This window comes from Mustela lutreola, chromosome 16 (genome assembly GCF_030435805.1).
Source record: "Mustela lutreola isolate mMusLut2 chromosome 16, mMusLut2.pri, whole genome shotgun sequence".
NCBI classification, from domain to species: Eukaryota; Metazoa; Chordata; class Mammalia; order Carnivora; family Mustelidae; genus Mustela; species Mustela lutreola.
The window spans coordinates 52,815,232-52,832,316 of NC_081305.1; the positions used below are offsets into that span (position 1 = coordinate 52,815,232).

Below are 17,085 nucleotides of genomic sequence, written 5' to 3' on the forward strand. Positions count from 1 at the left end.
CCTCCCACTCCCCCTGCTTGTGTTCCTTCTCTCGCTGTGTCTCTCTCCGTCAAATAAATAAATAAAATCTTAAAAAAAAAATGTAACTATCTTACTTGGTGTTGCTGCCTTGGGCTCTGAGTCCTGCAGGGGGCTCGAACTGATACCAGCTCCTCCTGGTAGCAGGTATAATCGATTACAGCCCCCAGAGTTACAAGCCAGTGTAAGTTCTGAAACGACAACCCCAGCAGCCCTTGTAAACAACACTGTCCACCCTCAGGACACACTCCCTTGTCCATTCTGTAGAGCAGATCCTACAGAGATGATCAGATGCCATATACTTGGGTTTGAATTGTGCATTCTGGAGTTGCCCAGGAAGTGCAGGGAGCTCCAGCCATGGGCCCTAATAAAGGCATCTGCCCCAGTTCCTGCTGCTTTCTCTCCTTGCACTCCTCCTTGACTCCGTCATGTACTTTTCAAGGCATATTGTGTGCATCCTTTAGGATCTATGAGCGATGAACTTGGCTTATTCCATTTTCTTTGGTGTCCTTTTATTGAAACTTGGCTACCCACTCAAGGCCCAGGGACTGTATTTTACAAATGCTAATATAACTAAGTTACTAGAAATACATTTTTCTGAATTCTCAATCACCATTTAAAAATTTTATTCTGTGTCATTCTTTGTTCATTTTTTTTTCCCCTCTGTGTCCTGAGCAAAAAAGATTCCCATGGCTTTGGTATGCATGGAATGCAAGTTGTAAATATGCAAAACTTAAGATGTAATTTAGGTGTAAGAGAACTAAGGAAAAAGTGTGTGTGTGTGTGTACGCACCAAAATTTAACTGTTAGCAGACTGCTGTTGATCAGAAACCTTACTGAGAACAGTTTGATCACATATTTGGAGTGTTACTAGTAAAACCACAGGGCCGCAACTCTCTGATCCTTGCGGAGGATGAACAAAGACTGGTTGTTGAATGCTGGTAATCTGTATTTTGATCAAGGGTCATACAGTGATTTTGCAGTGGTTTCTTTGGACTGTGTTTGAACTTACTATTTAATTAGTGAGACTGATTGCGTGTGTGTGTGTGTGTGTGTGTGTTAACATTGATGTGTTGTGTGATGTGTTATCCTTGCACTAACTTTCACGTACTGCATACTAAACAAGGTTATAGGTAAAAAGACTGTGACTACAGTCTTTTACTAAAGTATTGTTGAACCTTGAACACCATGGCATTGAACTGTGTGTGTGCGCTTAAATATACGTACTTTTATAATACACTACTGTAAATGTATTTTCCTTTTTTTTTTTTTTTAAAGATTTTATTTATTTGAGAGAGGGAGGGAGAGTACAAATTGGGGGAAGGGCCGAGGGAGAGGGACAGGGAGAAGCAGACTCCTGCTCAGCAAAGCTCCATACCACACTTGCTCCCAGGACTCTGAGATGGTGACCTGAGCTGAAGTCAAACGCCTAATGAACTGAGCCATCTAGGATCCCCTCCTTGTGATTTTCTTATTAATACATTCTTTTCCCTGCCTCCAGAGACATCAGATCCTGTCTTCCTGATTTCATAAATTCCTGTGTAGTACTGAGGACAGATGCTGTTGGAGATTCCTATATTTTTCAGGCCAAAAACCACTGGGGTAGGAGAGGGCTTACTGCAAGATGCAAACACTGTGGCCATACCCTTTAGATGGCACATGGTAGAGTAGATGTTGGAAACGCAGAAGCCTTGACACTGGAAGGATCAGGAGGGTGTGTGCCGAGTGTCCACAAGCACTAGAATCTTAGGTATCTAACCCAACGCTGGATGACATTTCAGTGAAGCCGATGCACAGCCAGCAGGAAACTCCGTCGTTTGAGCCCTGTGACGAGTGTTATTCCTTGCGATCTGTGTGAGGGGCACTGATTAGTTGGGGGGCAGCTCACCAGTCAGAGGCAGTGATCATTTCTGCCCCAAATGGTCCACCTGCTTTTTAAGGTAGATGTTCATTCACGGCCCATGCTGCGTTTCTGCCCATCCTGTGGGGAGCAGGAAAGAGGACTCCTGGTAGTTGTGGAAACTGATACCACGAAGCTGGGTAGCAGGTCATGCACACCTTGAACCCTGATCCAAGTGAGGAATAATCCTGAATTTGGGGTGGCTGTTACTTTGTGGTCCGCAGTACCCTGAAAAGGCAGATGTGTGCTTCTAGAAAAGACGACGTATGTCGTGTACTCCGTGCATGTTGAGTAGGGAATGCTCGTGTGATGAAAGGGCTCGTCCACACTATGGTGTAGTCTGGTTGGTCTGTTTCTTCCCTCTGCTGTTCACCAGCAGACATTATGCTAACACTTCTCTCATGGCCACACATGCTTGCCCCACCCGCAGTCATCAAACCACGTTCTTATTTGATGAAATATTTGAGAAAATTCCAATGCATTCTAAATTCGATTATTTTGATGAGAGAATGTGATGAGAATTGTATTCGTGGGTGATCCCAGGAAGCTGGAGGAGGGCACTGCAGGAAGGGACATGTGGAAGATGAGGTAGCCAAGACAGACTGTTACAGTCCTATTTATTTATGAATACCAGAAATGTCTAGGTTGTGTGTGTTACGTAAGTAACATCACCACAAACATAGAGAATATCTCAGAGTGACCATTGATGCATAATTCAGGAATGATCGTTGACTTAGTTAACACAGAGGCTGTCAGATTTATCTTACATCAGAACCACCTGGAGCACTTGTAAAATCTCAGATTTCTAGGCATCTTTCCATGTAACCATTTCATTCTTTCTGGGCTGGCTGTAAACACCACCACTGTCCAATTTTCTGTTTGTACAGCTCTCAGGTGATAGCCATTGAGGCCTGTTTGGGGACCTGCTTTGAGGATGACATGATGAGGGCATCCCTGTGGTGGTCATCTTCAATGAAATGATTAGCTCATGAAGAACGCAGTCAGAGACACAGATGGGTATGAATTGTTTTAGGGGGACTCTGGTCTAGGTTCTCCAGATGTGAAAGTAACTCGCAGGTAGGCTGGACTTCTGTGTTTAAACCCTGGAAGTTGGACCTGCGTACCTGGTCTTCAGGAGACAGTTAAATACCCATTCAGGGTATATGTGTGTGTCCAGGGCTGGAACTTACACTCTCAAGTCTCAGACCATGGAGGCTGCTCTGCGCAAAGATTTCTGGATGAAGCATTGGTTGGCAGAGGAGATAATCCAAGAACAAGTCTTCTGGAAGGCCACCTGATTGCCTCTTGATGCTATAGGTTCAAATGTTGACTATCAATATTTAGATGATCATTAATCCTTTTGTAAAAAAATTAAACTATTTTTATCAGTTATAAAGAAAAAAAAGCCTATTGTTTCTTTTCAATGAAGGGAAAAACCCAGTTCTTCTCTAATGTGTTTCTCTGCTCTGTGTCCCTCTTAGCTACTTCTGATAATTCTGGCCACAATGCAGTGTGGAGGTGCTTTCCTCACAACTAATAGCAGGTCTCCAACACCATGTAGATGTCTTACAGCTTTACTTGAACACTTTACCCAGAGATTTCTTCCGGTCCCACAGATAAGGTTTAGGGTTAGAGGTCAGTTCCATGGGACTGACCTCCCGCCTTACACACATACTTACAGACACTTTCACAAGCTCAGCCAATACCTATATTTGTGAATGACTGAATGTATTTTAGAGATTCCAATAATGTCTTCTTTGGGTTCAGTTAGTTCGCTAGAGGGGCTTGCAGACTTCAAGGGAAACACGTTTGCCAGCTTATTAAAGGCTACTAGAGGGGCACCTGGGTGGTGTAGTCCGTTAAGCCACCGACTCTTGGTTTCAGCTCAGATCATGATCTCAGTGTCCTGAGAATGATCCTCGTTTGGGTCTCTGCATTCAGCGCAGAGTCTTCCTGAGTTTCTCTCCTCTCTCTGCTCCTCCCCACCATGTACTCGCTCTCTTTCAACCAAATAAATAAATCTTAAAAAATAAATAAAGACTATGATAAAGGATACAGAGGAAGAAGTACATAGTGTGAGGTCTGGGAGGTTCCCATGATCAGGAGCTTTTGTCCCCATGGAGTTAGGGTGTGTCACCCTCCCTGTGTGAATGTGTTCACCAGCCTGTAATCACTCCCAACTCCATACTATTGAGATTTTATGGAGCCTTCTTCATGTATGAATTACTAGTCATAATTCCATTTGCAGCACTTCCCCCTCTGGATTAAGGAGGAGTGGGGAGGTGAAGCTGAGTCTTCCAGGATTCTCATTATGGCTTGGTATTTTCCATGGCCCTTACCCAACCAGGAGCCCACCCAGAGTCCCTTCGATAGAACAAAAAAATGCACCTACTGCTGTTACCACTTAGTAATTTACAAGAGTTTTCAGAGCTTTGTACCAAATATTTATGTATTCTATTATGTAACATTGGTAAGAAAGGAATAGTATTAGTCCTTATTCATAAAATCATGAAGATAAATAAAGCATTAGTAACTGGGCCATATACCATAAACACTATAGAATTACTTTAGACCTCGGTGAATTTTGTGGATTTCATTTTTCATGGAAAATAGGGCCCAGAACTCTTGTTTCCATGCTGCTTTCTGTGTTTTTGATAGTAAATATTTGAGGTACCTGGTGGCTCAGTTGGTTAAGCATCTGCCCTCGGCTCTGGTTGTTGTCTCAGGGTCCTGGAATTGAGTCCTGCATTGGGCTCCCTGCTCAGCAGGAAGCCTGCTTCTCCCTCTTCCACTTCCCCCGCTGGTGTTTCCTCTCTCGCTGTCTCTCTCAGTCAAATAAATAAAATAAAATCTTAAAAAAAAAAAAAAAAGAAAGTAAACATTTAAACCCTGAAAATGGCAGCTAAGAATCTGACAGTGGGAATGATCTTCCTGGTCCAGATTTTCCCTGGAAACCTGAGGGAGTTCTACGTCTTATATCATCCTTATTTCCTTTTACTGCAGTGAAAACAGGACAGGTTTGGGAGGCTTTTCCTCAGTCATCTGAATGTAGCCACGACCGTTCTTTCCTTTTGGTGCTATCCCAGACACCTTGGCAGCTTTCAGTTTGAAATATTTTGTCCATGATGTTGGATCCAGACGTATTTCTGGTTTCACAGAGTGTCTAGAGGTGTGTCCTGGCAGCTTTGGGTCCTTGTCTTCAGGCCACTACCATCAGTCCCAGAACTCCAGGTGAGCAAAATATTAAGGAACAAAAGTCTCACATTGTATTAGCCCTTCCAGTATCCTCTGCTGGAACTCACAGGATCTGGCAAATACCACAGTTAGTATGTATGTGTGTTACAAGAAGATCAATACATAAAATACAGCACAAAGACTATAGATACTAGCACCTATTCAAGATTTTGTGATAAACACATAGACATAATCTGTGCAGCATTCAGATGTACCTCAGATGTTGTGTGTAGGATTCATTACGGTTGTTGCTCTGTGCATGCACAAGGCTAGAGGCCAACACCTTCATAGGAACAATATCACACCTAGATCCTCTCTGAGAGGACAGCTGCGACACCAAGCATGCTTGTTCTGGAAAGCACCTTTGTAACTTTTTATACCCTCTCTGCCATCATAGTAATTTTTCTCTTTTTCATTAGATTCCTTGGTAGCAAGTGAGCAACTTGACCTTGATCAGTGCATGTTTCCTACCTGTCAGCCCCTTTATTCTCTTGGGTGATGACCACTGTATGTCCAGGTTTTTCTCTGTATCCTGGAGTAGTCACAGAACTTCCTCATCTCATGAGAAAATGTAGTCTGTTTTTCTCCATGTCAGTCATTTATATATTCATGCCTCAGAGTGTCTGTCATGTACAATTACGAGCCAGTCACATTGTAGGTAAAATTGTGAATAACAGAGAATCTGTGTCAGTAATAATCAATTATAGCTCCATAATGAATCCTTTTGTAATTGTGTAATTATCCATAGAATCATGTTGTACTGATGGCTTTGGTAATAAGGTCATAGTCCAATCACGAATGAAGCAGTTTCTCCTGAAACAAAGCAGAGATACTCAAAATACATTTGAATATGTATCTTTCAATAGAAGATAGCATGTGTTCCTAACGCACACCTGGTCACGGGGTTCTGAAGACAGTTCCACAGAGAAGGTTAACGTGTTCGATTGTCCTTCAACAAACTGTCGCTCCTAGTGATCAACGCCACATCTCTAAGTTGTCAAAAGCATAGGCTTAAAACTTGCCACACTAGGTCCTGCATTACTGCAACCTCAGCAGGGAGGAAGATCCTTAACAGTGAAAGATTAAGACCCACAAAAAATCTAGAATCATGAGCACAAGTACAGTTGCCTGTAACATATGTAAACAGAGTTGAGGCTTCTTCAGGGAGCCCTGCTCAGGGACAGGATACGTCACCTGCATGAGAGGACACTGCCCACCGGGACTGGTCCATGCCCTATGTGATGGCCCAGACTCAGCCTAAGGTTTCCCCTACCTAGATGCACGTGGGGGCATCAGCTTAGTCTCACTGGGGACATACTCTCCAGTATCAGGGACTCTTTGGAACATATAGAGATGTCCTATGTAGACTGTAGAATTTGAAAATGTTTCCATCTCAGAGAAAGAGCAATGAGTCATCCAGGGTCCTCTCCTCCCTCCATAGAAGAAATTTCCATTGTGGTTCCCGGATGGGAGTCCATTCTGTGGTTAAAGAGCATTGAGCAGGTGTCCAGATGCAAACAGAGAGAAACTGATTGTTTTGGTGGCAGTCAGCCATTAAAAAAACTAATGAAGGGTCATGACTGACCCATAACATCCAGAAATTTTCAGAGCAAATGGGTGCATGGTTGAATTCAGGATTGTGGAGTCAGTGTGAGGAAGCAGCGGCACTTTGCTTCAGGTGGGGTGTGAGTTCTGGTGTCACCTTTGATGGGCCAACCATGGGCTAGAGATTTTAGTAGCAGTAGCATTTATTTTGCATTCTTGTTAAGAATAAAAAGTTTTTTGGGGCGCCTGGGTGGCTCAGTGGGTTAAGCCGCTGCCTTCGGCTCGGGTCATCATCCCAGGGTCCTGGGATCGAGTCCCGCGTCCGGCTCTCTGCTCAGCAGGGAGCCTGCTTCCCGCGCTCTCTCTCTGCCTGCCTCTCAGTCTACTTGTGATTTCTCTCTGTCAAGTAAATAAAATCTTTAAAAAAAAAAAAAAGAATAAAAAGTTTTCTAATATAGTTGCCCCGAAAATGCTAAGTGTTTATGTTAAGTTGCTTTTTGTTTTATTTTCTGAAGTAGGAATGAGACTAAATAGATTCAAACCATATGAACTCTGGGTGTGGAATTTCTTTGGGAGGGCTTGGGAATGACAGGCCTTGACGCACCCCAGAGGCAGGGAGATCACAGCCTCCAGCCTTCTCTCTCCCTAGCCCAAACCAGATCCGCTCCCTGCTGAGGCTGCGCAGTTCTGGCCTGACTCCAGATGTCCTTCCTTCCCAGGACAGCTTAAAGGAAATCAGATTCTGGGGGCTCTTCCTTTGATCTCTCCAGAGCTGGTGCTCACAATTCACAAAACCCAGACTCCGATAAATGGGGCCAAAGGACTATGTATTTTGGTGCCTTCATTTCTGTTTTTTATTATTATTATTATTTTTAGATCTTTATTTATTTATTTATTTATCACAAGTAGGGAGAGAGGCAGGCAGAGAGAGAGAGAGGAGGAAGCAGGCTCCTCATTTAGCAGAGAGCCTGATGCAGGGCTCCATCCCAGGACCCTCGGATCATGACCTGAACTGAAGGCAGAGGCTTTAACCCACTGAGCCACCCAGGCACCCTCTGTTTTTTATTATTAAATCGTGTGCTTCGCTGGCCTTTCACATAGAACCTTGTTTTCCATTCCTGTAGATTCAGTAATTTTTCAAGTAACAAAACATCAATCTGTGTGTACATTATGACATGATTAAAACAGTCTAGCTCATTAACATTATCTCCTCATAGAGCTAGGGTTTTTTGTTTTCTGATTCTTTAAATTTTTTTTTTAAGATTTTTATTTATTTATTTATTTGACAGAGAGAGAGAGATCACAAGTAGGCAGAGAGGTAGGCAGAGAGAGAGGAGGAAGCAGGCTTCCCACTGAGCAGAGAGCCCGATGTGGGACTCGATGCCAGGACCCTGGGATCATGACTCAAGCCAAAGGTAGAGGCTTTAACCCAGTGAGCCACCCAGGCGCCCTGACTCTTTAATTTTTTTTGAGAACATTGCAGATATATTCTCTTAGAAATATCAAGTATAATAATAGATTCAGAACCATCTTCAGTCACCGTGCCACGCCTTAGAGCTCCAGAATTTATTCATCCTGCGTAACTGAAATTTTGTACCATTTGACCAACATCTCCCACTTCACCCTCAGCCATGTCCTGCAATCATACTTTTACTCTGCTTTTAGGAGTTCAACTTTATTAGATTCCAGATACAATTGAGACAAAGCAGTATCTCCTGCTTTGTGTGGCTTGTTCCACTCACAATAATGTCCTCCAGGCTCACCTGCTTTGTCTAAAATGGGAAGATGTCTTTCTTCCTTTTTAAGACTGAAAGTTGCATACATATGTCTTATGTATTACATATGATACATATGATATATGTATTCTATATCTTAAATATATAGTGCATATATGTCCTATTTTCTTTAACCACTCCTAGAAAACAGAAAAACTACAAGGAAATGACACTATTTCTAGAATGACTAAATTTGAGCAAAAAATAAAATTGTTAACACCAATGTGGAGGAATTAAAATGATCATACACCATTGATGAGTGTGGATAAAGTACAGGAAAACTGGCATTTACTTATAAAGTCAAACAATTTCTATCCTAAAATGTGAATTCAAGAATGAAAACTCTCTGAACTACTGATCTATCCTTCCTTTCTGTATTTTTCCATTCATCCATATTTAATTAACATATAAAAACTTTTTTAAAAAATATTTTATTTATTTATTTGACAGACAGAGATCACAAGTAGGCAGAGAGGCAGGCAGAGAGAGAGGAGGAAGCAGGCTCCCCGCTGAGCAGAGAGCCCGATATGGGGCTCAATCCCAGGACCCTGGGATTATGACCTGAGCCAAAAGCAGAGGCTTTAACCCACTGAGCCACTCAGGTGTCCCATATAAAAACTTTTTTTCCCCCTGTGGTTACAGTATTCTTTATTCTGGTACATGATAAGGTAGGGCTCCCTGAGTCCCACTCCCCCGACCGACCCCCTGTTTCAGGGGGTCTGCGATGGTAACTGGAGGTCAGGAGATTCTCAGTGTGTTGGAGGATGACTAGAGGGCAAGCACTGCCTGGCTGCCTCTCTCTTCCTCTCGCTCTTGTTCAGGCTGGTGGTCCAGGGCTCTTAGTTCTTGGAGGCCATGTGGACCATGAGGTTTGGCTGCAGTCACTGTAGACAAGTTCATTGTCATACCAGGAAATGAGCTTCACAAACTGATCATTGGGAGCAATGCCAGCCCCAGAATCAAAGGTAGAAGAGTGGGTGTCCCTGTGAATGTCACAGGAGAAGACTTGGTGCTCAGTGTAGCTGAGGATGCCCTTGACAGGGCCACCTGATGCCTACTTCACCACCTTCTTGATGTCGTCATATTTTGCAACTTTGTCCGGGTGGCAGGTTAGATGACACATTGGGGTGGGGACACTGAACCCATGCCAGTGTGCTTCCCATTCTTCGCAAAGATGTCCTTGCAATGCTGGTAGAACCAGGGATAATGTACTGGGCAACCCTTCAGCCATCAAGCCACAACTTCCCAGAGAGGTGGTCCATGGTCGTCTGGATAGCTTTGGTGGCATGACCTGTGGTCCTTGAGTCCCTCTGTGATGCCAAAGTTGTCATGGATGACCTTTGCCAGAGGGGCCAAGCTGTGGTGCAGGAGGCATTGCTGACAATCTTGAAGGAGTTGTCATATTCCTCATGGTTCATGCCTATCACAAACATGGGGCAGAGGGGGCAGAAGATGGGGCAGAGATGATGACCCACTTGGACCCACCATTCAAGTAAACCCTGGCCATCTCCATGGTGGTGAAGACCCCGATGGACGCAGCGACATACTGAGCACCAGCATCGCCTCGTTCGATGTTGGTGGGAGCTCACACCTGGGAGGTGGAAATGGGGATTCCATTGATGACAAGTTTCCTGTTCTCAGCCTTGACTATGCCATGAAATTTGCCATGGGTGGATTCATACTGAATATGTAGGCCATGTAGTTTGGATCAATAAATGGGTTATTAATGGCAACAATATCCACTTTGCCACAGTTAAAAGCAGTGAGCAGGTGCTCAGTTGGCCAGATCCATTTACCCTGACCTTCACCGTTGTGGTTTGGGGACAAGGTAACAGTCTGTTCAGTCTGCAGTTGGAAATGGCAGGTCAGGGCAGCCCATGCTCCCTGTGCTGTGGCAGGATTTGTGGCTCTCTGTGGGAGGCGAGGACATCTGAAACCAAGGAAGGAGAAGCACACATGCAAATGTCCAAGTGAAAGCTCTTTTTTTTTTCTGAATATTTTCTGTGACAAAGAAGAGAGCGGCTTTTTGTGCATTTCGAGATCCTTGTGCCTTGAGCTGCTGATAGTGGGTGAAGAGGCTGTGCCAAGGCCTTTCTTCACATATCACCTGAGAAAGACACGTAGCCCAGAAGGGAGAGGAAGAAATGGCTGCTTCTCAGGTAAATCTTATCCTGATGAGCTCAGGAACGGTGTCTTCCTTTCTTACTGAAAGGCAGTCTATTTAGAACTGGCAAGCATTCACTTTTCTAGTTCTGGTGGTCCTGCGGAGCCAGTAGGTTTTTGGACGACTATGTATCCATTTAAGGATAGTCAAAGTCAACCCTTTAGGATAGTCCTTTCCTGGGGCTGTCTCTCCATTCTCTCCAACTGGGCTTTCTGTGCTACATGAATCCCGTCCGTGAATTCATGACCTGCAACTATTGAAAATATTCCCTCTGGGACAGATCAACATGGGGCTATGTTGATACCCATGATCCTCACTGGAGATTTGTCAGGAATCCCAATGAAGGAGGAAATACTTACTATTTAGATTCTGCCTAGGTGTGACCTGAGTCTGTATAAACTGAATGAACGTGAACGGATAATCCAGATGGCTATCAGGCCCAAAATAAGTCAATGTCCTGAAAAAGAAAGCCTCGCTGTCTAGGTTGCTTTAACAAAACTTAGTATTTGAAATACATGAAAGATTACAGGATGCGGGAGCTATCTCTGACTTGAAATTTCATAAAACTGCTGTTTTCATGATTAGAATCATAATACAATTCTTTGTTTTGTAAACTTTATCACAACAGTGAGGAGTCCTACATGCATCAGGCCACTGATCCCAATTTGTCTTGTTTCATCTGATACTAACTTCGTTCACTTGGTTCAGGGTCTCTCTGCTACATTCCCCTGGAAAATGTGGGCTGTGACTTTTCTTTACAGGAGGAGATCTTGGTTTTTGCAAATAAAGGTACTAAATGGTCTTTGGTTTCATGAGTTTCCATTTAATTCTGCACAGTGTCACAGATATGCTCTCCTTTATTATGTTTTTATTTTCAGCAGAATGAAACAAGTACTGTGGAATTACTGTATATTCAAATGTCTTAAAATTCTGTGGTGTAAGCACAAATGATAAATGCCTGATTATTTCCTTGAAATAATAAGGTTTGTTTGTGTGAGGAAGGAAGTATTCATGATGTTTTATTTTGATTTCAGCCTTACCATTCCCTGAGGTTATCTGTAAACTTTACTCTAGAGTAGAGATAATTCTAGAAACCAACTGGCATAAAATATTGTTGCTCACATTAAAATCAAATATCTAGTCTTTATTTCTGATTCAGCAGTACTTGGTAGTGGTGTTAAGGAGCTGAACATTGAAAATGCTTCCTAAGTTTTCTAAAGAGTCCATCAGGAAACAGTGTTTGGAGAAGTAAATTTCTACAGCCTTCTGTAATGTGCTCTCTTCCCTATTGAGCATAGTGCTGGATTTGAAATTGTAGATTCTCCAGGAAGAGTCATGCTTCTTTTTCTTGTCAATAGGTCTTGCTGTCTGTAGTCTGGATCTGGTCATCTTCTCTGGAAAAGTAAAGAGCCCCAGCGCATGAAGAGAAAGGAGACAGTAGCCACACACTCAGGTAGGTGGGAATGAATGAAGCAGATGATACAGGTGGGGGCCAAAGCTCAAAAGAGAAAACTTGAGCTTAAAATGTGGTTTGAGATGCTCTGCTTGAATGGGAGGAGTCTGGAAGTTTTAATTCTCTTGTGGTCACAGAGGGATAGCTCTCATCTCACTCTTCACATGCTCCTACATCCTTGAAGGACTTACCTCCTGTTCTGGTGTCTTCCGTGGCATTCACAGGGAAATCCAAAAATCTCCCCATGGCCACTAAGGGTTTATGTGATCTGATTTCTATTCCATTGTTTGTGGAAGCATGTGAAAATCTGTATGCATAGGTAGTTTCAAAGTGAAGGCCCCAGTGTGATTTACTTCTAACTTTTTGGGTGCATTTGTCTCCGGCAGACACACAAAAAGTCTGGTACAAAATCAGGAATGTTGGGGAGACTGACCCTCCCTTATGAAATCTTAAATAGAGTAGCCCTCTGTATGGAGGCTTCCCCATTGACCAGACTCTGTGTTCTGTCCTCAGAAATGTACCTGGGAGCCTCAGTGTTTACATTGGCCTCACAGTAGAACATGTTGTGGCACTTCACTAAGACCTAATTGATGCTAGGCCCTATCAAGGACTAGATGACAGAATCTTTGTGGTTGGGACACTAGACATGGTAGTTCTAAAACCTACACAGGAGATCCCAACATGAGGGCACAACTGAGAATGACTTTTCAACCATTGCTTGTCAGAATTGCATGTATCTACAAACCATTTGAGGTTCCCATTAAAAATAGATTCTGGGGCCCCATACTCTGATATCAGGACTCCCTAGAAGTGGATGAAGCCCATTAGTGTGTGTCTTCTAGTCATTGAGGTTGCTGTCCCCAGGCTTCATGTCCACTAGCATTATGTTAGAGAAAGCAGAAGAGCACATCTGAGTCCCTTATTCCAAACTGTTCTCTCTCAACACAAATACTGTCTTTCTCAGGGATGACTACTAACAGCTTCTGGAAAGATGACCTTTTCTGCTAATCCCATACAAGTTAGGAAGGGACTAGATAAGGTTGTGTTGTCTGCACAAGGTTGTTTTATATGAATAGTATGTACTCATTAATGAAAGGAATGTTTATTGAGCAGCTACTACGTGCTCCAGGTATAGGATGTCTGGGTGTGTGACTAGAAGATGCACTGGGCCTAGGGCACTGTGCTGGGAATCTTAGAATATGCATGTTGATCGTTCTAAAGCCCTGGGAATTGGATACTATATGATCACTCTTTCCAGAGGGATTTGGGTGCTGGGCGTGCCTTCTTGGGAGTAGAGACTCTTTCTCTTCTTTTTCATGATCATTAACCTTAAAAATAATGTTGGGTGTGATGACACGTAGATATGAGAGTAGTCTGAGAGACAAGAAGGAAGGGTGGATTAGAAGCTCTGAATGAAATTTGATACGTCAGTCATTTGCATTTATGTATTTGGTTCATTTTGATGTGTGGACTATGAGTGGACATCCCAGGAATGGAAGGTGTTACCTTGGAAGCAGGTTTTTTTTTTTTTTTTTTTTTTAAGATTTTATACATTTATTTGACAGAGATCACAAGTAGGCAGAGAGGCAGGCGGGGGCGGGGGGAGCAGGTGGGGGCGGGGTTGGGGAGCAGGCTCCCTGCTGAGCAGAGAGCCCAACATGGGGCTTGATCCCAGGACCCTGAGATCATGACCCAAGCAGAAGGCAGAGGCTTAACCCACTGAGCCACCCAGGCACCCCTGGAAACAGTGTTTTAACCAGAAAGGTGAAACTTCTTCTCCAAATTTTAAGTTTTTGCTGTGCTTTGTCTGAGTCTGAGCCTCAGGAAAATGTGAATGCCAGTTGGGGCCACCCACGTGGGGCTGCCAGGAACTGTGTTCTCTGAGCTGTTCTGAGAAGGGAGGCACGGGGACCGACAGTGGAGCTGTGGAGGGCAATTTTGTGGTCTGAGGTTATTTTCCACGGAATCTTAATGGACAGTTCTCTGTTAGTCTCTGTAATCCCCATTTAGGCAGAGGGACTATGCCCGACAAAATTTCTGGGCCCTGAGCCCTGTCCACATAATGTTAGGACCAAATATGCAAGGGAAATCCGGGAGTGTCAGAAGGTCTGCTGTTGGGATTGACGGGCGCTACTTGCATTCATGTTGCACAGGTGATCCTGGATGTCCAGTCCCTGATGCCCGTCTCTTCTGGGATCCTCTGCACTGTGGCAGGTGACAGACTCAGGACCTTGAGGGGTTCACCTCTGTTTTCAGTGTGCACAGACGTAAACAGGAGAGGGCAGCAGAAACACTGGGTGTGTAGTAGCAACACTGGCCAGAAGGAGGACTGGTTTGTCCATACACTCTGGTCCTAGCTTGCCTGAACTTGAACTTGGGTATGTGGGCTCGGTTGAAATGAGATTCAGGAAACCCCCTCGGCTGGTTAGGGAGGAACACACAACTGCACATTGGGGCCCATAGAGAAGCAGTGTGCACCACAAACCCTCTGTGCGCGTATACAGCCCTTATTGGGCGACTATACCTGCGCAGGCGCTCTGGGAAGCCATTGCCAAGGGTGAGGGCTGGGGAAGTGAGGGCAGAATTGCATTGGTGTGTTGTGTGCATGTGCAAAAGTGGGCTGTTGAGAAACCTGTCGCACTGTCTTCTGCTGGCCTGCAACGTGAGTCAGGAGTTTAGGCCACTTGAGAAACTGGTCGAAGTGACTGGTGGTAGGTACTGTGTGATCTTCAGAGATGAGGTGATATACGTTCAGATTTCCCAGAGTAAATCTGGCCAGTTGGTTTGTCTTTTCAAATGGTTACGCTTGCCCCATCTGTAGGAGGTAGCAGTGAGCGTTTTATGGAGAGGTGGTAGGGAGGTGGTATGTGATTGGCTATACCCCACGCTGTTGCCTTATTTTCGGAAGGCCTTCTTGACTCCAATTGTTTGTTCTTAAGTTGATTTTCTCCCTTTCCATTGCATTGATTGCGAATTAAGTTGTGGTTTGCTTACAGAGGCTTCTGAGACCTTAAAGCCAACTGAATCTGTGGCTTCCCTGTTTAATTGTTTTAACAGTGGAAACACAGTTGGCAGGATATCATGTGTTTTTGTGTGTTTGTGTCTGGTTTTTATTGTCCATTTGCAAGGGTAGTTCAGCAATTGTCCCCTCATTATAAGAACGCACAGTCATGATGGAGCAACAATTTTATGTCCCCAAACCACCCAGTCAGTTACATGTGTACAAATCAAAGATCCAAATTTCATGATGTGCGTGGTTGGAGACAGATACATTTGTGTGTCAACAAGGAGGCATTTCAACAAGCGTGTTACATTTACAACCACAGCGGGATATGTGTAAGAATTGCAGTAAATCCATTTCTAGTACTGTGAAGATACTGCCTTCATGTAGCATTGGTTAGGAAAAGCAGTTTGATTGACAGTAAGTTTGATATGACAATATTTTTATGCAAACATTAAAGCTAATGCAAAATATTTTAGTTTGTAGGTGTGTTACACAATTTCAAATGGAACTTCACATACCCTCTGAAATTGCATAAGAACGAGGATACACTTCAAACTGATGAGCTTTTATGACTGAATATTAAACTGTTACTGGGAGCAATGAGTGAGGATTTTTATTTTATTTAATTGTAAAAAAAATTTTTTTTAAAGATTTTATTTATTTGACAGACAGAGAGGGAATACCATCAGGGGGAGTGGAAGAGGGAGAAGTGGGCTTCCCGCTGAGCAGGGAGCCCAATGCCGGCCTCAATCCCCGGACCATGGAATCATGACCTGAGCCAAAGGCAGACACTTCATGACTGAGCCACCAGAGGCCCTTCATGTTAATTATTTTTCCTTTTAAAAAAAAAAAATTACATTATTTGCTTCAGGGGTACAGGTCTGTGAATCATCAGTCTTAAACAGTTGACAGCACTCACCATAGCACATACCCTCCCCAATGTTCATCACCTAGTCACGCTATCCCTCCCCCCTCTCCCCCAGCAACCCTCAGTTTATTAAATGTACAAAATATTTAATGTTATGTCTATGTTATGTTCTGTCTCCACTGTAACAAATTTCCACACATTTAGGAGCTAAAAAAGGATGCTCTGCTGATTATATATTTGAATTTCAGTGGGCTTACCATGTTTTCTGTTTATAGTCCTGTAAGGTCAAAATCAAGGTTTCACAAGGCCTAGGATTTTCTCTGCAGCCTCTAGGGGAGACTCTACTTCCAGGACCATTGACAGAATCCATCTTTAAAGATATGTACTTATTTATTTATTTGGAGCAGAAGCAGGGGCTGGGCAGAGGGAGGAGAGAGAGGATCTCAAACAGATTCTGTGCTGAGCCTGAAGTAGGGCTCTGTCTCAGAACCCTGAGATCAGGATGTGAGCAAAATCAGGAATCAGACACGAAGCCACTGGAGCCACCCAAGTGCCCTGGCTGAATCCATCTTTAAAGACGAATTGTAGTTGATTCTAACCCTTATGAAGGGATTCATCTGCCTCTTGTATACAAGCCTGAATTTTGTTCTGATCCACTGGATTCAGAAATGCAGTATAATTGATTGTTGGCGTCCTCTAGCAAGTTTTCAAGCATCTTGCCAAAACTTAGGGGTCTGTTTCTTTAGATCCTGTTCATGATGTTTCTGTTGGGTTAGTTTCATCCAGTGTTTGGCCTGGCCCTCGCCATAATCATGTGGACCCATTGATGTAAATCTGAAAAACCATCTTGGGAACTTGAATTGATATGTTAAATTCTTCAGCAAACCTATGGAGATCCTCATTCACTTTAGGGAACTCTTTATTGCTCAAAGTTCATCTTTATTCCAGGGAACATAAACATTGTGTTCACTTAGATCTTCAGAAGACTCAACTTTAAGGGGGCAGATTTTAATAGGTTCAGAAGAGGAGGTAGCAGAGGGAGCGTCAGAGGAAGAAGAAGGTGCAACAAAAGAATAGAATGATAGTGGAGATGAAGAAGGGAGAGCACAAAGGAAGATGGTTTT

General features: G+C 43.5%; 1 protein-coding gene and 1 pseudogene across 4 annotated transcripts in view; one reads left to right on the forward strand and one right to left on the reverse strand.

The window, feature by feature from the left end:
• LOC131817393 (KRAB domain-containing protein 5-like) overlaps positions 1 to 17,085 on the forward strand; it is a 130,722-nt gene that overhangs the window by 33,124 nt on the left and 80,513 nt on the right. For all 4 annotated transcript variants that reach the window (XM_059150678.1, XM_059150680.1, XM_059150677.1 and 1 more), the window contains exon 2: positions 11,995 to 12,089. The gene's annotated coding sequence lies outside the window, so the exon portion shown is untranslated. The remainder of the gene's footprint in view (positions 1 to 11,994; positions 12,090 to 17,085) is intronic.
• Positions 9,312 to 12,335, reverse strand: LOC131817700 (glyceraldehyde-3-phosphate dehydrogenase-like; annotated as a pseudogene).